This window comes from Panthera leo, chromosome B1 (genome assembly GCF_018350215.1).
Source record: "Panthera leo isolate Ple1 chromosome B1, P.leo_Ple1_pat1.1, whole genome shotgun sequence".
In the NCBI taxonomy this organism is placed as follows: Eukaryota; Metazoa; Chordata; class Mammalia; order Carnivora; family Felidae; genus Panthera; species Panthera leo.
Genome location: NC_056682.1, coordinates 32,770,857 through 32,792,928, shown reverse-complemented (window position 1 = coordinate 32,792,928; position 22,072 = coordinate 32,770,857). Strand labels below are relative to the sequence as shown.

Below are 22,072 nucleotides of genomic sequence, written 5' to 3'. Positions count from 1 at the left end.
CAACTTTTTTCTTCTTTTCTGAGATTGTTGACTATTCTGGATCTGTTGCATTTCTATATGAGTTTTAGGATCAGTTTTTCAATTTCTGTAAACAGGGCAATTGGCATTTGAATAGTGATCGGATTGAATCTGTAGATCAGTTTGAGTGAGTGGTATTGCCATTTAACAGTTTTAAGTCTTCTGATTCATGAACGTGGAATATCTTATCATTTATGTCTTTAACATCTTTCAACAGTGGTTTTTAGTTTTTAGCAAAAGCTTTGTACTTCTTTTTATAAGTTTATTTCTAAATATTATATTATATTGATGTTATTATAAATAGAATTGTTTTCTTATTTTTATGTTTGGATTGTTCATTGCTGGTATGTAGAAATACAGATGATTTTTGTGTATTGATCTTGTGTCCCGAAACCCTGTTGAATTCATTTATTGCTTTTAATAGAGTTTTGTGGATTCTTTAGGAGTTTCCATGTAACAATCTGGAAATAGAGATCATTATACTTCTTCCTTTCTAATCAAGATGTCTTTTATAAGGAAAAAAAAAAAAAAACAACTCATAGAAAAAGATCAGACTTGTGATTACCAGAGGCAGAGGGTGAGAAGAGAAGGAAATACACTTGATCTTAGCCAAAAGGCCGAGAAGCGATAGAGAAGAGAAGGAAATAGAAGAAGTTGGTCAGAAGATATAATTTCCAGTGATAAGATAAATGAGTACTAGGGATGTAATGTACAACATGATGACGACAGCTAACACTGCTGTGTGATGTATAGAAAAGCTGTTAAAAGAATAAATTCTAAGAGTTCTCATTATGAGGAGATTTTTTTTTCATTTTTCTTCTTTTTTTCCCTTTTATTGTATCTATCCGAGAAGATAGATTTTAGATGAACCTACTGTAGTAATTATTTCACAGTATATGTAAATCAGACTATCATGCTGTATGCCTTAAACTAATACAGTGATGTATGTCAATTACTTTTCAGCAAAAATGGGTTGGGCGGGGGCGGGGGATAAGCCTTTTATTTCTTTTTCCTGTCTAATTATCCTGGCTAGAACCTTCATTACAATGTTGGAAAAAAATAGAGTAGACATTCTCATCGTGTCCCTGATCTTAGGGAGAAATCAGTCAGTTCTTCAACATTACGATGTTAGCCATGGTCTATTCATAGAAGTCTTTCATCAAGTTGAGGATACACTCTTATATTCCTAGTTCATTGATTGTTTATATCACGAAGGATGTTAGATATCGTTGAAGACTTTTTCTGCATCTGTTGAGACTATCATGCCATTTTGTGTTTTAGGCTGTCAATTTGAATTATGATACAGATTCATTTTCATATGTTGAGCCAACCTTGCAGTCCTGAGATAAATCCTATTTAATCACGATGTATAATCATTTTTATGTTGTTGGATTCAAGTTTGCTAGTATTTTGTTGAGGATTTTTGCATATATATTCATAAAGGATATTGGTGTGGAGTTCTCTTTGCTTATGATGTCTTTTGGTGTCAAGTAATACCGACATCACAAAAGGAGTTGAGAGGTATTACCTCTTCGTTTTGGGAGAAAATTTGTCAAGTATTAGTGTTAGCTTTTCTTTATACATCTGGTAGTTTTGCTGGTGAAACCATCTTGACCTGGCCTTTACTAACTGAATTGCTCTACTTGTTAGAGTTCTATTCAGATTTTGTATATCCTTTTGGGTCAGTTTTAGTAGTTTGTGTCTTTCTGGGAGTTTTCCTTTCACTTAGATGATCTAATTCATTATCATACTTTTGTTCTTGGAATTCATTCGTATTCCTTTTTATTCCTATAAACTCAATAGTAATGACCCTTCTTTCATTTCTGAAATTAATATTTGACTCTTTTCTCTTTTTTTCTTGCTCAGTATAGCTAAAAAGGTCATCAACTTTGTTTTTCTTTTATTTATTTATTTTTGTTGTTCTTTTTTGTTAGAGAAAGAGGGAGCACGAGCAGGGGAGTGGGGCAGAGAAAGGGAGAAAGAGAGAATCTTAGGCAGGCTCCATGCAGAGCCTGGAGCCCGAGACAGGGCTTGATCCCATGACCCTGGGATCATGACCTGAGTCAAAATCAAGTCGGTGGCTCAACTGACTGAGCCACCCGGATGCCCCTGTTGTGGCCTGGGTGGCTCAGTCAGTTAAGCGTCTGACTTGATTTTGGCTCGGGTCATGATCTCACAGTTCGTTAGTTCGAGCCCCACGTTGGGCTCTGTGTTGATGGTGTGGGGCCTGCTTGGGATTCTGTCTCTCTGCCCCTCCCCCACTTGTGTGTGTGTGTGTGTGTGTGTGTGTGTGTGTGTGTGCGCGCGCGTGCACTCTCTCTCTCTCTCAAAATAAATAAACGTTAAAAATATTTTTTAAAGACAGGAAAAACAGCCTTTGTTTCATTGCCTTTCTTCATTGTCCTTCTATTCTCTCTCTCGTTTTTTTAGTAGGCTCCAACACAATGTGGAGCTTGAATTCACAACACTGAGATGGTAAGTCACATGCTCTACCGACTGAGCCATCCAGACACCTCGATCTTTCTATTCTCTATTTCATTTATTTATACTCTTTTATTATGTCTTTCCATGTGCCTACTTTGAATTTAGTTTGCTCTTGTTTTCAGGTTTCTTAAAATAGAACATTAGCTTATTGATTTAAGATCTTGTAAAAAAAATTGTATTGTGATAAGAACACATAACATTGCATTTACTATCTTAACCATTTTTAAGTCTACAGTTCAGTAATGTTATGTATATTTACAGGTTGTGCAACAGATCTCTAGAACTTTTACATCTTGCAACACTGAAACTCTATACCTACTAAACACTAATAAGCCCTTCACCTTTCCCCAGGCCCTGTCAGTCACCCTTATACTTTCTGTTTCTGTAATTTTTAACTATTTTAGATACTTAGGATGAGTGAAATCATACAGTATTTGTCCTTTTGCAACTGGCTTATTTCACTTGGCCTAGTCTAGAGTTTCATCCATGCTGTAGCATGTGACAGGATTTCCATATTTTTAAAAACTGCCCAATATTCCATTGTGTGTACCACATTTTCTTCATCCATTCATTTGTTGGTGGACATTTTGGTTGCTTCTCCCTATTGACTATTGCGAATAAGGCTACAGTGAACACAAGTGTGCAGATCCCTTGTTGAAAGTCTGTGTTAGATTCTTTTGAGTATATACTCAGAAGTTGGACTGCTGGATCTTATGGCAATTCTATTTTTAATTTTCTGAGGAATTTCCATACTGTTTTCCATGTGGCCACATCACTTTATAGTCCTATCAACAGTGCACAAGTGTTCTAATTTCTTCACATCCTTACCAACATTTTTTGTTTTCTATTCTTGTGATAGTGGCCATTCTGATGGATATGAGGTAATATCTCAATGTAGTTTTGATCTGTATTTTTCTAATTATCAATGACATTGAGCATCTTTTCATATGATTATTAACAATTTGTATGTCTTCTTTGGAGAAATGTCTACTCAAGTCCTTTGTCCATTTTTTTAATCTGGCTATTTGTTTTTGTTGTTGTATTTTAATTGTAGAGTTCCTTCCATATTTTGGATATTAATCCCTTATCACATATGACAATGTTGTCTCCTCTGTTTTATATTCTATATCTATAGTCCATTTTCAATGCACACCCTTAGCCTACAGGGTGTGATCTTGAAATATCATTTTCCATTAAAGGAAGCCAAAGCTTCTTGAAGAAATTGTTAATTCCAGGACTTGGGCAAGAAATATACAAACAAGCGTAGTGTATCTTCTCATAGTGAGTAGGCTATCAGAGAGTACTGGAGTATTATCAAAAAGACACAAATGCAACTTGAAGAAGCTTCCACGCGCCAAAGGTGGACAGGGTGAACAGCAGTAAGGATAAAAAGAGTAAAATATTTTAAATGGTCCATGAATAAGAAAATTTATCTCTCTGAAAAAAATTCACTAAAGAAAAACAATGAAAACCATAGTTTATATTTTTAAATATGTCAGTATGGTTTCTCGGATTCCAAAGTAATTACTGTCACCCTAGTAGAAAGTGCAAGTTAAATACATGAGTTTGTAATAATGTTTTAAGAATTTGGCTACCTCTGAAGGATGATAGGGAATTAACTCATTTTTTTTAACTGTTTTTTTTTTAAAGGAAAAAAAATCAAACATTTCTCCTGATTTCCTGTGGAAGCTATACTGGATATGTTGAGCGCATCTACGCAAGTATTTTAAGAAGTCACTACACCTTTTGTATTGCCTATAAATTGCCATTTGGAGTTATGGGTTTGGTCATATTTGAAATGATCAGGTTTGAAATTTGGGGTCATTATTACCTGATAATGGGAAACACTATCAGGATAAAGACCCGGTTTCTTCAACAAATACAATGCACAAATAAAATATGATGATACAGCGGGAACTTCAGATTAAAAGTTACATTCAGATTAAAAATAACATTTTTTAAAGATATTATTTTTAGGGGTGCCTGGGTGGCTGTGGGTTAAGCGTCCAACTTAGACTCAGGTCATGATCTCAGGGTTCTTGAGTTCAATCCCCAAATCAGGCTCTGTGCTGACAACTCAGAGCCTGGAGCCTGCCTCAGATTGTGTCTCCCTTTCTCTCTGCCCCTCCCTAGTTCTCTCTCTCTCTCTCTCTTTCCCTCTCAAAAATCAATAAAGATTTAAAAAATGATATTATTTTTAAGTAATCTCTACACCCAGTGTGGGGCTTGAACTTACAACCTCAAGATCAAGAGTTACATACTCTACTGACTAAGCTAGATAGCCACCCCTTAAATATCATATTAAAAAAAAAAAAAAAACAGAACTAAACTTTATTTGTTTAAGGATACACAATGGGTTAGGAAAACTATAGCACCAGGAAATGATTTTTATATTACCTGAATAAGCATCTGTCTTCCTGCTAGAGGGACGGGGCATGTGGTAGGATACCGTGTGGCTGGTCAACTTTTATCCCTTGACGAGTGTGATAATTACAAGTTTCGCCTTATGATTATTTTTTTTATATTTTACATATATTTTATATGGTTTATGTGCCTGTGCTAGAATGTAAAATAAAAATTAGGGGCACCTGGGTGGCTCAGTCAGTTAAGCATCCAACTCTTGATATCGGCTCAGGTCGTGATCTCACAGTTGTGAGTGTGGAGCCTGCCTGGGATTCTCTCTCTCCCTCTGTCTCTGCCCCTTCCCTGCTCGCATGCATGCTCAATCTCTCTCTCTCTCTCAAAATAAATAAATAATAAAATAAAATAAATTTTTTTAAATGAAATAATTTAAATTAAATTTAAATTAAAAAATAAGTCAAGATGGTGATTAATTTGGAAGGCAGGGGTTTTAAAGAGGACACAAGGACTCTGAGACCATGGTGGCATTCGCTTTTTGGGTCCAAGTGGTGGCTGCATAGGTGCGTGTAAAAATGTGCCAAGATAAACATCCACGATTTGCTCACTCTTCTGTATATTCGTTTTACTTCACTAATAAAAGTTATTTTAAAATATAAAAGGAAAAAAGCACAAGAGTCTCCCTTAGCCACTACTTAATTTGCCCTCCATTTTTTTATTTTAGGAAATGTTGCCTTTTGGGCTCATCTGTGTCATGGGAGAAATACATAATTTCATACTCGATTTAGAAGGCGTCCAGATGTTGTTCCATTATTTAGTTGGCGCTGTGTGGAAGTGTTGCTTAAAGAAAGACTTCCAGTGCCAGAAATTTCTCCGCAATATATCACGTTAAACACCAATGATTTGTGTTTTAGATTTTGCCTAGTGCTTTTCGTAGTATTGGAATTCTCATTGTAAACCATAAGAGCTATCTGCAGGGAATCTAGGCCTTTCCTGTTTCCCATTTCCTTCATTGGGGGAGATAACATCACAGTATATATGGAGAGGACCCGGTTATTTCCAAATCCATAGATTCATCGGGGCTGGGAAATGTCAAATCGGCACCTGAATAAATAAAACACAAGCCCATTAGTGCAAGCTTATGTGACCTGTCAGCATCATTAGGCTTTGCCGAGCACAGGAAGCCAGCTGGTATAAGGCCTTTAATAATGATGGCATCTCTCGAGAGAGCCTAACAAATCCAGGCTTTGCTTTTTGAATAAGCATTCTGATGTTTACTTTCCAGGCGAGGGTCTCACTTCGTTTTTAGGTTGCTGTAATTCAAACCCTGCCTTCGTAGGAGTCTTCTCGCCCTGCTGTGAATGGAAGCACCCAACTAGATTCCGCAGTATTGCACAGACCTTACTAACCCACAAGGTGACCCAGCAGTCAGACGCTTCGCCAGGCTTTACATCCCCGACTTCGGTATTCTAAAGGCAATCTCTGCAAGGACCCTTTTGTTTGAGAGGGTAAACTCGTTAGCTTTACGATACAAGCTTACGTGGTGAATATTAATGTTTTTTTGTTTGTTATTTTTTTTTTTGGTAACGTGTATTTATTTTTGAGACAGAGAGAGACAGAGCATGAACAGGGGAGGGGCAGAGAGAGAGGGAGACGCAGAATCTGAAACAGTGAGATCATGACCTGAGCCGAAGTCAGACGCTCAACCCACCGAGCCACCCAGGTGCCCCTGAATATTAATGTTTAAGAGTGCAAAGTTTAGGAGCGTGGACCTGGACCCAGACTGTCCAGATTCAAACTCTTTGCCACCTATTAGTTGTGTAACCTTGGGCAAAGTTACAAAAACTTTCTGGCCCTCAGTTTACTCATCTGTGAATGAAGATCGTGATGCCTGTCGCATAGGGTCCAGGTGAGAATTAGATAGTATGAATATGTGTATAGTTCATAGAACAGTGCATATAATAAGCACTCCAAGTGTTCGGAATATTATTGTGTGGGCTTGCACAAGTAACTTAACCTCTCTGTGCTTTTTTATCTATTAAATGGAAATAATGAAAATAGTACTTACTTTATAGGGTTGTAATAAGTATTCAATTGGTTAATTCATATACAGTATGTAGTAAATTGCCTACCAACATCGTAAGCACTCAATAAATGGTAGCTATTATTATGCAATCTCTCCTCTTTTTTTTTTTTTACCTATAGAAATGCAAATAGGAGGCTGGGCTGAATATAATTTATGCAACAGGGCACCTGCGTGGCTCAGTTGTTAATTAAGCATTTGACTTCCGCTCAGGTCAGGATCTCAGGTTTGTCAGTTTGAGTCCCACATTGGGTGAGCCCTGCTTCTCTCTCTCTCTCTCTCTCTCTCTCTCTCTCTCTCCCTCTCTGTGCTCTCTGCCCCTCACACGATTCTTTCTCTCTCTCTCTGCTCCTCACTTACTTGTGCCCTCTCTCAAAAAAAAAAAATTATGCAACATGTTTACCAATTTTCAGGAAAACATTATTGATTCTTTAATATAACTATTTAACATAATCCATGTTTTACATTACAAATCTTTTCTATAATAATATTCATAAAATAACAGAAAAATAAAATTTCCATAGTCTCACTATGCAATTATATGTATTTTACATACTTTACATTTTTCTTTTTTCTTTCCACTCTCTTCTCTACCCTACACAAAATCATAATTTTAACGCTGGGCCCTTGAATTCCTTTTAAAGAACTGTTTTTCTTTTTTTTTGTTTTTTTTTAAGAACTGTCTTTCTTTAGCAAAATCCCTTAGCACTGTCATTTGGGTGGAAATGAGACTGTCAGGGCAATTAGAATAGCCAAGTACACAGAAAGGAATCTAAAGTACCCAGCAATAAGGCTGAGGAGCAAATCTGAAGTACAGAGCAGGCAAAGTAAAGAAAAGCAGAAGGCGGGGCTGAGGAACAGAGTGAAAGGGATGAGGCTCTTTAAAGAATAAGAAGGTGTGTTTATTATAATTTTCATCATTTGTGACATAGACACCATCTCTCCTCCCAAACTGAGTAGTCTGTTATCACCAACGAAAGCTTTCTAGAAGTGCGTGTGTGTGTGTGTGTGTGTGTGTGTGTGTGTGCGCGTGCACGCGCGCCATAGAAGCTGAGTTCCACGACTGGACCAGTGTGGTGTGGAAGAGAGACATCATGTGTGTGGCCGAGATAGACGAATTGCTCACAAGTATCCTTCATTTACGTTCTTTAGTTCTTTAGTAACAGAACTCCTAAGTTTTAGGGGCGCCTGGGTGGCTCAGTCGGTTAAGCGGCCGACTTCGGCTCAGGTCATGATCTCGTGGTCCGTGAGTTCGAGCCCCGCGTCGGGCTCTGTGCTGACAGCTCAGAGCCTGGAGCCTGTTTCAGATTCTGTGTCTCCCTCTCTCTGACCCTCCCCCATTCATGCTCTGTCTCTCTCTGTCTCAAAAAATAAATAAACGTTAAAAAAACATTTCTTTTAATAAAAAAAAAAAAAAAGAACTCCTAAGTTTTAGGTGAGGACAGAGCTACTTAGCTCAGGTCTACATATCCTGTTCTCTTGCAGCCAGTTGTGTCCACACGGAAAGTTCTAGCCACTGAGATGGGAGAGGAATGGCAGGTGCTACTTCCTAGCCACATGAGAAAGCCTCCGACACACCGTGGAAAAGACTGTGTATCAATGCAAGGCCCTGGGCTTTGACCCAGATGGAATGATTCAATTAGACTTTCGTCTGTTTCCCTTGAAGAGGGGCCCAGCATGTCCTGCACCGGCAAGAAACAGGCTGTCCATGTGACCCAGACTTTAAGGGTCTGTGCCAGACTGTCTGGGTATCTACTTCACTATAAAAGTAGGGGATGGAGAGAGAGTTCGTCCCAGAGGTCTGCACTAAAAGTCACTCTACTGCTAAGGCCAGGAGCCTTCACAATTGGCCCTGCAAGAATTAATCAATGCTATGGAGCACCGTTGGCTGGCGTTTACAATTCGTTTCTTTTCCAAACAAGGATTTTATTGCAGTTGTCCTTGACCTAGTCTACCATTTCAATGTGCATCTTTAGGAGGGTATACAAGCCTGTGTTCTTTGTGTTATTAGTGTTGGGGAAGGCAGCCTCGTGCGTGCAGTCTTTCTACCCCCCCATCTGTTGCATAGGAACAGGCCTTGGGCCTGGAACACCAAGAGATAAAGAGCCCACATGGTCTGGGCAGGCTTATCACCCTGTGTGAGAATATCTTCTCTTGTTTCAGATTCAATAAGTACTCTTTTGTCTCTGTTTAAAGCTTGTGTGTCAAATGGCTCCTGGCCAACCCCATTGTTATATCTGTCCTCCACGAGAAAGGAACAGAGTTTGCTCAACTGCAGCACAGGAGGGGTGAGCATAGCCCAACTGCCCTGTGTCACTGCCGGGAGAGAGCTGCTGGCACGCTATTGAACCTAATCTTGCTCTGTCCCCCTTCTATGTAAGTAAAACATTGTTTTCTTCGGTGCTGTCTTCCGTGGCCGCTTTGATACCAAAATGCAATAGGCAGATGTGTTTGGACCTTCTATTCAGCAAGCGATGGACAGCAAGCAATGACCCTTGCTGTCCTCCATGGAGTTGGAGCCCTTCCCTGGGATCTGTCACGGGTACATGGTTCTCTGGTCCACAGAAGGTCATCAGATCATGAGAAGCCACCTATAGACTTGAGGGAGGAGAATGCATAGCAGCTTGAGATCCTAGCCATTAACCCGAGCGAGCCTTTTACGATGTCTCATCTGAAGAGGTGTGAGTATGTATGCTGCGTTGGAAGGCAGGAGTGCATTGACACTTAGGCGTCCAGAAAGATCGACAGTGACAGAGTGCCATTTGTCCCACCACTCTATCAGTGTCCATATTCCCCTTCTCCCATAGTAGTGGCTCTAACTGGGCCCACGTCAGCAAGCTAAAGCTACGTTTCCCGGTCTCCCTTTCAGCAAGGAATTGCCATGGGAGATGAGCAGGATGGATGTGTGCCCTTCCAGACCATTTTTCCAAACCAGTTGGGCATGCACTGCCCTAGCTCGGTTTGCCCCCTTTCCAGGAATGCTTGGCAGATGATGAAAACTGAAAGAGCTGCCCAGACCTCAGCCTTGTATCTCTAGACAAGTGTGCATTTCTAACTCCCCGTGGTGAAGGACAGTCTCTTGTAGCCTGAGTCTTTTGAAAAATTGTATAAGATTAAATCTCTAGAAAACATGAAGTGAAAAACAAAGACAGGCCCCCAATACTTTCTTACTATTCTTTACTAATAAAAGTATATTTCAAAAAGTGCAATAATCACAAATGACACAAAAATTGTAAAAACCTGGCATATAAAGTTAACAAAAGATATGCAAGGCCTCTTCACTGAAGAAAAGAAAAGGAATATTTCTCTGCGATATTAAAGAAAACTTAATTGGAGGGGCACCTGAGCGGCTCAGTTGGTTCAGTGACTGACTTCGGCTCAGGTCACGATCTCGCAGTTCGTGAGTTCGAGCCCTGCGTTGGGCTCTGTGCTGACAGCTCGGAGCCTGGAGCCTGCTTCGGATTCTGTGTCTCCCTCTCTCTCTGACCCTCCTCCACTCGTGCTCTCTCTCTCTCTCTCTCAAAAATAAATAAACATCAAAAAATTAAAAAAAAAAAAGAAGAAGACCTAAGTGGAACAATATGGTATGTCCATGGATCAGAAATGTCAGTATTGTTAATCCTCTCCAGATTGATTTATAGAATCAGCATAATCCTCATCTCTCCCTCTGCAGGCGATTTGACCGGCAATTGGCAAGTCAATCAAAAAATTTGTGATGAAAATTCCTACAGACCTCGAAGAGCACAAATAGTTTTTAAAAAGAAGAAAGTTGGTATAACACTATCTGATTTCATGACTTACTATACAGTTATAATAATTAAGACACAAAAAAATAAGGGTTTGGTAAAAGGAGAGACGTAAGGCTCCCTGAAACAGTAAAATAACTCCAGGAATAGACCCACTTATATTTGGTAAATTCTTTCTCCCCAAACATGCCAAAGGAATTCAGTGGGCAAAGAGAAGTCTTCTCTATAAATCCACATTTTGTATGGGGTACAGAATTGTCAAATCCCTGTTGGACGCCTGAAACCATTACTAATATAACATTCAATGTCAACTACGATAAAAGGAAGAACTCTTACAACTCAATAACAAAAAGATCAATAACTCCATTTTTTTAAAAAAGGCTTGAATAGGTATGCAAATGGTTGCAAAATACAGGAAAATATGCTCAACATAACCAGTCATCAGGGAAATGCAAAGTAAAACCGCAGTGAAATACATCTGCAGACTCATTAGAATGGTTAAAAATTAAAAAGATTAACAATCCCAGGGTGCCTGGCTGGCTCAGTCAGTGGAGCATGTGACTCTTGATCTAGAGGTTGTGAGCTCAGCCCCAAGTTGGGGGTAGCGATTATTTACGTAAGGAAATATTTTTTTTTTAACAATTAACAATTCCAAGCATTGGCAACGATGTAGAGCCACTGAAACTCTCGCACACTGCTGGTGAGAGTGTAAAGTGGTACAACAACTTTAATAAATACACACCTACTATACAATGCGCCTGCAAGAGTGTGAAGGTAGCTATAGACAACACTTAACCTGTATTTACAAAAGCAGCCAGTAAGCTGGAGGTCTAGAGCATCTTTTTGTGCCAGAGAGGAAGGAAGTGCCCAAAGAATGAAGAAAACTATCTCCTGGACCCAATCTGGGACAATCTGAGTATAAAATAATGATTAAGTTACAGATTAATGCATTGAATAGGAATCATGAGTCAGACATACATACACGAGAAAGGAGAAAACTCTCATTTGTAATAGAAAGTCAACTAATAAATGCAGAAGAAATAATGGAATTAGGAAATCAACATTTAGCAGCCGCAATAGTAGTAACCGGAAGAAGCAAAGAATCACTAATGGACGCTTGAACTAGTGGGGTAAACTTTGATGAAGAACAGGAAATTGACACAAAATACCAAGTACAAAACATTCATTAACTTTACAATGGAGAAACACGGCAGGCACAATTTTAACCTAGTGATAAATTTTAAAAATGTGTGTCTCCTATATATCAGAAAACAACGGAGTCGCTTCTGTGATATTCCTGAAAATATTATATAACCTGAATGTAATCAAGAGGAAATATCAGACAAACCAAAACCAAGAAACATTCTACAAAGTAAGCTTCCCACACACTTTTCAAAATTGTCAAAGTCAGATAATCCAAATGAAGCCTGAGCAGTGGTCCCAGATGGAAAGCAACTAAATAAAACAACCAAATGCAACCGGTGATCTTGGACTGAATCCTAAATCTGTACGGGACATTTTTGGGACAGTCAGTGAAATGCGAATGGGATCTGGGGGTTAGAAATTAGTATTGTCTCAATGTTAATTTCCTGACTTAATGGCAGCTCTGTGGTTATGCAGGAGGCTGTCCTTGCTTTTAGGAAACATTTACAGGTAATGGCTTCCTACCTGTAATTTGTTCTCTAATGACTCAGAAGAAAAGATCATGAAAGTGTTGTTCTAGTTATTATAGGTGAGTGGCAGAGAACAATCAGTTATTATGCTCATGGATTCTGTGGGTCAGGAATTCAGACAGCACACGGCATAGGGGGGGCTTGTCTATGCCCCGTGATGTCTGTCTGTGACCTCAGCTGGGAGATTGGAAGGCTGGAGCTAAATCATCACTCCCTTGTCTGGTGGTTGACATTGGCTGTCAGCCAAGTTGATGCTGATTGCTGTTGACTGGAAAATCTATATGTGGCCTAGCCGTATGTTCTGGGCTTTCTCACAAAATGGCAGTTGGTTCCTAGGGTGTCTCAAGAGAGATAAGCAGGCAGAAGGTGTAGCCTTTTTATGACCTAATCTGAGAAGTCACATAAGCTCGCTTATGCTGTATGCCATTGTTTACAGTAGTCACACATCCAAGGAGGTCAAGAACAGAGAACACAGACCGCACTTTTTGTTGAGTTCTAGAAGAGCATGTGGAACAATGACATGTTGCTCTAGCCATTTTGGAAAGTATTATCTGCCGTGTCCGCACCTTGAGAGAGGGAAAGAGTGATAAGGCAAATGTGATAGAATGGTAACCATGGGGCAATCTGGATAGGAGAATATAGGAGTGCCTTGTATGACTCTTATGCCTTTTCTGGGGTTATTACTGTTCTAAAGCTAGAAAATAAATAATAACCATGTACTTCATTAAGCTAATAATGTTCAACGATGAGATGAAAACCGCCTTGGCTAAGAAATAAAAGAATTATTAATACTTCTTAAAACAATCAATAATCTATTAATAATTACTAGTTACCAAAATTTCAAAAATGTTTTAAATCCCACTGCCCATGACTTTCACCACATACCATGCATTCTCAACCTCCATAATGCAATATACTCTGTTCGGGAGGGCGATCATACGTTTGAAGGTCACGGCAATGTCAAATCACTATAAAAGTTTCTAAATGCTCGCACTCAGTTTCAGGACCTCCCTCTTCATGACCACAAACACACAGTGTGTGGACCACACCTTGAGGAGCAGTACTCAAAGCTGTATTTCTGGTGTTTTATTGAAGTGTCTCAACCTGTATCTCAAAATTACCATTTTTTGAACACTTTATACTTCCTCATCCAATTTGAAATGTCATGTTATCATAAACCAAGTTCTCATATAATTCGCCTTTTTCCAGGTCCAATATTTTATTCCATTGGCCCTCACTGGTACCACACTGTTTTGATTACTATCATAGTAAAAGATGTTTTACTCAGTACTCTTCATTACAGAATATTTGTAAAGCTCTCCTGTTATTCTCTCAGAACTTTTATTTTTATTTATTTATTTATTTAACGTTTATTTATTTTTGAGACAGAGAGAGACAGAGCATGAACGGGGGAGGGTCAGAGAGAGAGGGAGACACAGAATCTGAAACAGGCTCCAGGCTCTGAGCGGTCAGCACAGACCTCACGGTCTCACGGACCGCGAGATCATGACCTGAGCCGAAGTCGGCCGCTTAACCGACTGAGCCACCCAGGCGCCCCTCTCTCAGAACTTTTAGAATACTGTTTCCGGGGCACCTGGGTGGCCCAGTCGGTTGGGCGTCTGACTCTTGGCTTCAGCTCAGGTCATGATCTCACAGTTTGCAAGTTCAAGCCCCGCATGGGGCTCCGCACTGACAGTGCAGGGCCTGCTTTGAGTTCTCTCTCCTTCTCTCTCTGACCATCCCCTGCTCGTGCTTGCTGTCTCTCTCTCTCTTTCTTTCTCTCTCTAAATAAATAAACTAAAAAAATTTTTTTTAATAACTAAAATATCATTTCAAGTGAGAAGAGAATCACACTTATATATTTATTGGAATGCATCAAATAATTAATTGATTTAGAGAAAAATATCATTAAATGGTCCCTTCCAGGAACAGAATATGTCTTTTTATTTATATGTCTTTGTATATGTCCTTCAGAAAAGTTTCATAATTTTCTTCTAATAGGGCTATTCATTTCTTTTTATTTTTTTTTTAAGCTTATTTATTTATTTTGAGAGAGAGAGAATCCCCAGCAGGCTCCGCACTGTCAGCACAGAGCCCAATGCAAGGCTTGAACTCACAAATCTGTGCTAAAATCAAGAGTCAGACGCTTAACCAGCTGAGCCACCCAGATGCCCCAATAGGGCTATTCATTTCTTATTAGATTTGTATTATTCCTGGATATTCAAGAAGGTGCTAACAAATTGCTGGTAGCATGAATGAACGTGTCCTCAAGGTTCTGCTCGAGGGGCACCTGGGTGGCTCAGTCGGCTAAGCATCTGACTTCTGCTCAGGTCATGATCTCGCAGTTCTTGAGTTCGAGCCCCATGTCGGGTTCTCTGCTGTCAGCGCAGAGCCTACTTCGAATCCTCTGTCTTCCCCTCTCTGTCCCTCCCCTGCTCGTTCTCTTTCTCTCTCTCTCTCTCTCTCGAAAACAAATAAACATAAAAGGAAAAAAAAAAATCCTGCTCGAGCCTGAATTGCTGAATTGTGACAGTGGTAGGATTCAGCCTGTTGGATGCAGGGTCCCCAGCAGGAAGGGGGCATGTGAGAGTTCAAAAGTCTGTCAGGATGTACTCATCCTAGGAAAGAAAGAGAGGTGTGTAAAGTTTGGGCCGGTGATGATCTCTCAGTCATCGGAGGGAAAGATCACATTAAATTGTCTAAAACCTAAAGAAAGAGAATGTAATGAATAAAAAATGGAAACTCTGTTTATATACTAGACCTCTGGAAAAGAGGATTCTAAAGCCAATATACGTAAATAAGAAAGCAAGAGCCAGAACATTTTTGGAAAAACAAAACAAAACAAAAAAGTAGTGAATATAGAATTGTCCTCCTAAAAACACACGTTATTAAAACACAACAATTAAAATATTTTGATATTGGGACGCAAATAAACAGAAAAGTAGAGCAGGATAAAAAGTCCAGACATTAGCCAAAATATAGGTGGGATGAAAGTAAATCTCATATCAACAAATGGTATTCGGACAACTGAGAAGAGATTTGGAAAGAGAAAAGTTTCAAACAATGTTCTCACTCTACATCAGGCTAAATTCAAAATAGATCAAATATTTACATGTAAGATGATGAAAATATGAAACCACTAAAAGAAAACATGGGTGAATTCCTTTAAAATTTTAGAGCAGGGAAGATTTTTTCCTGGAAACTTCCAAATCAGAAACCATAGAAGAAAAAATTGATAAATTGACTACATAAAAAAATTTTAAACTCCTCAACTGCAAATGTAAAAATCAAAGTAAAAAGAAAAATGGGATTGGGGGGCAAATTTTTAAATATTAATTTAATGTAAATAATGTTTATCATGGAAATTATACATTATAAGTGTACATTATAATGTAAATTATAACATTTCCCAAATATATAAAAAGCATGTAGGGGCGCCTGGGTGGCTCAGTCGGTTAAGCGTCCGACTTCGGCTCAGGTCATGATCTCGCGGTCCGTGAGTTCGAGCCCCGCGTCGGGCTCTGTGCTGACGGCTCAGAGCCTGGAGCCTGATTCAGATTCTGTGTCTCCCTCTCTCTCTGACCCTCCCCCGTTCATGCTCTGTCTCTCTCTGTCTCAAAAATAAAAATAAACGTTAAAAAAATTTTTTTTAAAAAGGCATGTAGAAACCAATAAGAAAAGACTAATAGCCCGATATAAAAATGGATACAATTACTTTGTAGAAATATGAATGGCCCTTCACCTATAAAATAGGTTTAATCTCACTTAAACAAGGGGGATAGGAATTTAAACAACACTGAATACCATTTTCAGTCTATGACTTTGACAACACGTTCTTTTGGCAAGTATGTAGGACAACCAGTATTCCCACAAACTGCCAGTAGAAATGCAAACCGGCTCAGCAATCAGGAATATCTCAATCACAAATGTATTCACCTTTTGCCCTGGCATTTCCATATCTGGAAATGTGCTCTATAACGATACTCTTTGCTCCATGACTCTACCCTGATGAAGTGACATATGCACCAGATTATTCATTATGAGATTGTAACAGTAAAAAACTGAAAATAACTCAAGTATCCATCGGTAGAGCAAGGTAAATAAATTATGGTAATCCATCATGGAATATCATGTGGCATTTTTCACAACAGGGAAGTTTTTTTTGTACTGCTTCAGAAAATCTCTGCTCTATTAAGTGAAAAAAAGGAAAGGGCATGTCCTAGTTCACCAGGTCGACCCTATCAAAGCACCACAAACTAGGTGGCCTAAAACAACAGAAATGTATTGTCTTATAGTTCTGAAGGCTGGGAGTCCAAAGACAAGGTGTTGGCAGGGTCACCGGGCCCTAAAGCCTCTAAAGAAGGGTCCTTTCTTGCCTCTTTCAGCTTCTGTTCTCGGCGGGCAATCCTTGGCCTTCCTTGGCTTTGCAGGTGCATGACCCCAGCCCCCACCTCGGTCATCACACACCATTCTCCCTGCATGCCTGTGTCCAAATTTCTCTTTTCATAAGGACACCAATCATACTGGATCAGGGTTTACCCTAATGACCGCATTTTAACTTGATTACATCTACAAACATCCTATTTCCAAATTAGGCCATATTCACGGGCACTGGAGCTTAGGATTTCAACTTATATTTTGGGCGGGGATATAATTCAACCCATAATTATCCAGAATAATACATAGGAAGCTGCCTTTTGTGTAAGAAAAGGTGACAAAAGGGGCACCTGGGTGGCTAGGTCGGTTAAGAGACCGGCTCTTGATTTGGTGCCCTATGCTGGGTTCTGAGCAGACAGTGTGGAGCCTGCTTGGAATTCTTTCTCTGCAGCCCCCCCCACCCCACTTGTACTCTCTCTTTCTCTCTCTGTGAAAACAAGTAAACTTGAAGAAAAAAAGAAAAGGAGACAAAAATATACTGCTAGCATTGATTCAGAAGTCCTAGGGGGGCCTGGGTGGCTCAGTCAGTTAAGCATCCACTTCGGCTCAGGTCATGATCTCGCGTTCATGGGTTCAAGCCCCACGTCGGGCTCTATCCTGACAGCTCAGATCCTGGAGGCTACTTCAGATTCTGTGTCTCCCTCTCTCTGCCTGCCCTGGCTCATGCTCTGTCTCTTTCTCTCTCTCAAAAATAAACATTAAAAAAAAGACGTTCCAGAAAAATCTGGTACATATAGTATAATAATAATATCAGAAACTAATATAAGATTTTATCCTGGCAAGTGGGGAGTGAGGCAGAAATAGGCGAGAATGGAAACAAGATTATATGCTTTCTTACGTTGTTACTATATGTTATTTGTTATAATATGAACGTTTCACTTTTTCAGAACACAAAAAACTAATTCAACAAAATCACTATGATACACTGAGAGCAAACGGCAACTGTATTTTGGGTCCAGGGTGACAGGATGGCATAGCATGACCTCAGGGGTGTCAACCCCTATGCCCAAACACACACTTCGATGGCATGGGGCCAAAGCAGTGCCGACAGAACAAACACCCACAGCTGAATTCCGAACTCGATGCTGAAACTTCAGAGTTCTGATGGGCCCCAGCAGCTTCAGGACCAGTTAGTCAGTAGCAAGAGAGTCTAAGGTAGGTAGCGATTCAACATCAAAAAGAGATAACGAGGAGGTACCTTTATGTGGCTTTTTTTATATTGCAGAGACCTCACCAACTGGTCAAGGCTGAGAGGATCTGTTTGTGAACACACGTGAGATGCTCCCTAAAAACTTCCATATGGGGCGCCTGGGTGGCTCAGTCGGTTGAGTGTCCGACTTCGGCTCAGGTCATGATCTTGCATTTGTGGGGTCAGAGCCTGGAGCCTGCTCCAGATTCTGTGTCTCCCTCTCTCTCTGCCCCTCCCCTGCTCATGCTCTGTCTCTCTCTGTCTCTCAAAAAATAAAATAAAACGTTAAAAAAATTTTTTTTTTAATTTCCAAAAATAGGGGCACCTGAGTGACTCGGTTGAGCACCCAACTCTTGATCTTGGCTCAGGTCACGATCCCAGGGTCATAGGATCAAGCCCCACATTGGGCTCCATGCTGAGCATGGAGTCTGCTTGGGATTCTCCCTCTCTCTCTCTCTCTCTCTCTCTCTCTGCCCCTCCCCTGCTTGTGCATGCTCATGTGCTGTCTCTCTTTCAAAAAATACATAAAAAAATAAATAAAAATAGAGGTGCCTAAGTGGCTCAGTCGGTGAAGTGTCAGACTTCAGCTCAGGTCATGATCTCACAGTTCGTGAGTTCAATCCCTGCATCAGGCTCTGTGCTAACAGCTCAGAGCCTCAAGCCTACTTTGGATTCTGTGTCTCCCTCTCTCTCTGGCCCTCCCCGCCTTGTGCTCTCTCTTTCTCAAAAATAAATAAATATTTAATAAATAAACAAAAATAAATAAATAAAACAATTTTTAAAAACTTCAAGAAATAATTTAAAAGGATTTTGAAGGAGGCACAGGGCCTATGACAGGGAAGTGTTTATTACTACTGTTTATGTGATCCCTGGGGTTCAGTCCTGCCACGTTCAAGCTGTGTCACCTTGGGCAAGTTGCTTAACCACTTTACGCGTCAGTTTCGTCGCCTACAAAAACAAAGATCCCTTCCAATTTCCATTTTTGTACTCCTCCTAGAGGTGAGGACGCCTGCCCACTTCGTGTCAGGTTTGGCCATGCCAGCTGTCCGAGGGAATGAGAGAGGAAGTAATGGGCAACGTGTCTGGGCAGAAGTTTTCGGAACTGTCACACGGGTCAGCCATCTCTTCTCCCTCCGCGATGAGACCAAAACAGGGGCTTTCCCCTTGACCTTGACACCGAGCGGCCGAGCAACAGCTGGCCTAAGGCCAACATCAAAAAGGAGTGAGAAATGAATCTTTGCTGTTGAAAGCACTGAAATTTGGGTTTGCTTGTTACCACAGCCCTACCTAGTCAACACTGACGGAGAGATAGCACTTTCTCCCTCCTAGGGTTGTTGTGAGAATTAACAGACTTAGTTCATTAGAGCATTTACGACAGCATCTGACACGTAGTTATCACTAGCTAATGCTCGTGACTGTTCTTTTGATTAACATCATCATCAGGCTTGTGTGGTGACACATGACTGGATGAATGGGGAAAAATGAGTAAATCTTAATAAAATGCTAAGTTTTGCATTTACTGTAGGCATACTTTACCTACACTATCTCATCTACAATTTTATATCAGTCGTGTGAGGTCGGTTTTATGAGTTCTGTTTCTTGTGTGTTTTTTTAATGTTTATATCATTTTGAGAGAGAGAGAGAGAAAGCATGAGTTGGGGAGAGGCAGAGAGAGAGGGAGAACAAGGATCCCAAGCAGGCTCCATGCTGTCAGTGCAAAGCCTGACATGGGTCTCCAGTCCACGAACTGTGAGATCATGACCTGAGCTGACATCACGAGTTGGCTGCTTCGCCGACTGAGCCACCCAGGCACCCCGTGAGCTGTTTAACAATGAAAAAAAACTGGGAAGTTGGAGAAGTTAAATGCAAGGCTACACAGAATAACAAGTAACAGAGCTGGTATTCAAACTCGTTATGGTTGTCTCCTTCCAGTTTACTCCACAGCTCCCCTCTGACCTGGGACAATGTTGAGGAACTCAAAAAGTTTTCAACACTGTGCCACCCTCAAAGTGGCAGTTGCCCTGATCCAGTAAGCCCCAGTGACCCCCAGGAAGCAGGAATGGTATTCTCCCCTCAAATCACGGCATGAGGTTGTCTTCTTTTGTCTCCTTCTTTTTCAGCTCACTCACTCTACCTCGTCCCTCCTTATCATCTCAGCAAGTCCAGAGCTGAATTTTCAGAAATTGAATTGGTAGAAAATGGAACAAGTAGAATAAGGGGCAGAGCCCATGGCCGTGACCTCCCTGCTCCCCCCACCTCTGCCATCCCATCCAACCAGACTGATCTCAACCGCTGCGCCCCCGGCTCCTGCCTCTTGTCTCCACTAGTGTCCACAGACCTGCTCTTTCAGGAACCTCTGTCCCTGAGGAAATGGGGACCGTGACAACATACCACACCATGCAAGTGCCGTTCCCCTTCTCAGATACAGATGGGCCCTGTGACTCCTAATTTCTCGTCAACTCAAATCCTCAGTCTTTTCTCCACTCACTGGTCAGAGTGACCGTTCCAGAGTGATACCAAATCGTATTGCTTCCTGACTTCAAAGTTCCAGTGGCTCCTATCACACATGGAATAAATCCAACATGCTTATCATGTCACATGTTAACTGGTCACTGGATGCCACTCAACCTGATTTTTCCCTCCCTCTCTCTTTTGTTCTCAACATATTAGCACACTGTTCCCTTCTCTGTGCATGAATAAACAGGATCACATGAACAAGTAGTGACCAGGGAGAATAGGTTGCTTAGGAAACAGAAGAGAAATACTTAAGATCTAATTAGTCTCCTGATGGAAATCCAAAAAGCTATTGCATCCATAAAACAAGAACAGGTCCCTATGAAACAAAAATAGAGAGGGCACACAAGAAAAGAACCAAGAAAGATTTCTCACAAATTAAAGACATAAATATCAAAATAAAACATTCAATAGATAAGCTAACTCATAAAATAGAGATAAGACCCAAATTAGAGTCCTAAGAGCTAATATTAGAAAAATCTTACAGCAATTAAAGCAAAAGTAATAAGCAAGATATGAGACATATAAGATGACTCCGGATGGTCCAGCTCCCATATGGGAGATGTTCCAGAACAGAGAACACAGAAAATGAATGGAGGAAATAATCAAAGAAATAATAGAAGAAAAATGCCCTGATCTGGGGAAAACTGAAGAGACGTGGGTCTTCCAGTTTAAAAGGAGCACGAAAAATTAAGGAAGATGAATGAGAGTAAAAGATGTAAAACTAGACACATCCCAGTAAAATTAAAGCACTTCAAAGAAAGGAAAGAGAATACCCAAAATTTCCCAAAAAAGAGAAAAAAAGTTCCTATGAAGAAATAACAACCTACTGGTGTCAGATCAGCAACAATGAATGCCACAAGCAAGTGAAAGGTTAACTTCAAGATTTTGAGAGAAAGTTTGGCAATGAGTATTCTAGACCTGGCCCAAATCTCAACTGAATATAAGAAATGATTACCAATGCTTCCAAACAACTAAGGACCAGGGAAGCTAACCTTCATTGCACCATCTCTGGAAAAAAATTACTTGAGGAGTTATTTTAGCAAAATCAAAAGGAATTCCAAGCAAGAACATATATAATCTAAAAAATAGTACAATGCAGAAGTGCCTGGATGGTTCAGTCGATAAAGCATCCGAATTTGGCTCAGGTTATGATCTCACGGTTCATGAGTTCAAGCGCTACGTAGAGCTCTCTGCTGTCAGCACAGAGCCTGCTTCAGATCTTCTGTCTCCCTCTCTCCCTGCCCCTCCCCAACTTGTGCTCTGTCTCAAAAATAAAATACACATTAAAAGCTTTTTTTAAAAATATTTAAAAAATAGTATAATGCATTCAAGAGAATGCAAAAAAGAGATTCTTGGGATGACTGTAGGCAGCTTGTCTTGAAAAAAAGTGGCTCTAATTTAATCAGGAAGTCAGAAGTCTCTTAAAAAAAAACATGATGTTCATTCAATATATATTTTGAATATGCAATTAAGATTTCACTCTTCTGTAGTCATGAAAGTAATAAAAACAATACAGCCCCAAGTAAAACAAAAGCTGTCAAAGAAAGTCACAGAATATATAAGGCAA

At 40.1% G+C, this 22,072-nt stretch overlaps 1 long non-coding RNA gene and 1 other non-coding gene across 2 annotated transcripts in view; both read right to left on the bottom strand.

Moving 5' to 3' along the window:
- Positions 1 to 459: 459 nt before the first annotated feature.
- On the bottom strand, positions 460 to 647 carry LOC122218881. Its single transcript, XR_006202169.1, has one exon. It is a non-coding gene; the product is annotated as a U2 spliceosomal RNA (small nuclear RNA).
- Positions 648 to 5,552: 4,905 nt separating this feature from the next.
- Positions 5,553 to 22,072, bottom strand: part of LOC122217508 — a 40,004-nt gene continuing 23,484 nt past the window's right edge. Inside the window, exon 3 of the long non-coding RNA XR_006201560.1 lies at positions 5,553 to 5,964. This is a non-coding gene — a long non-coding RNA (uncharacterized LOC122217508). The remainder of the gene's footprint in view (positions 5,965 to 22,072) is intronic.